This window comes from Seriola lalandi, unplaced genomic scaffold (genome assembly GCF_002814215.2).
Source record: "Seriola lalandi dorsalis isolate HSWRI2012SDOR001 ecotype SW California unplaced genomic scaffold, Sedor1 jcf7180002054938, whole genome shotgun sequence".
In the NCBI taxonomy this organism is placed as follows: Eukaryota; Metazoa; Chordata; class Actinopteri; order Carangiformes; family Carangidae; genus Seriola; species Seriola lalandi.
In genome coordinates this window covers 725,861-726,559 of record NW_019525490.1, presented here as the reverse complement: position 1 = coordinate 726,559, position 699 = coordinate 725,861, and positions in this window count along the sequence as shown.

Genomic DNA, 699 nt, shown 5'->3' with positions numbered 1-699 from the left:
TTTTACACCTTACTATACAATAACTGTTTATGCCTTACATTACTACGACGTTTTTGACATTTTATGCCTTACTATATTGTAACATTTTTAAGACACATTTTTATACCTTGCTATACAATAACTTTTTTATGCCTTACTGTACTATGAAGTTTTATTGCATTTTACACCTTACTATACTATGACGTTTTTATGACATTTTATGCCTTACTATATTGTGATGTTTTTATGTCATTTTATACCTTACTATGCTATGACGTTTTTATGACGTTTTACGCCTTACTATAATATGATGTTCTTATGACATTTAATGCCTTACCATATTGTGACATTTTATTAGTTTTTATGCCTTACTATACTATGTCGTTTTCATGACTTTTGATGCCTCACTTTACTGTTATTTTTATGCCTTACTATACTATGACGTTTTTACGACTTTTTAAGCATTAATATACTGTTATTTTTTGCCTTTTTTTACCTTACTATACTGTCGTTTTTATGACGTTCTATGCCTAACTATACTATGTCGTTTTTTTGACTCATTATGCCTCACTATACTATGCGTTTTTTGGATTTTTTTTTGCCTTACTAACCTATGTTGTTTTTATGACTTTTTATGCCTCACTTTCCTATGTCAATTTTATATATTTTATGCCTTAATATACTATGACGTTTTTATGACATTTTACACCTTACTATACT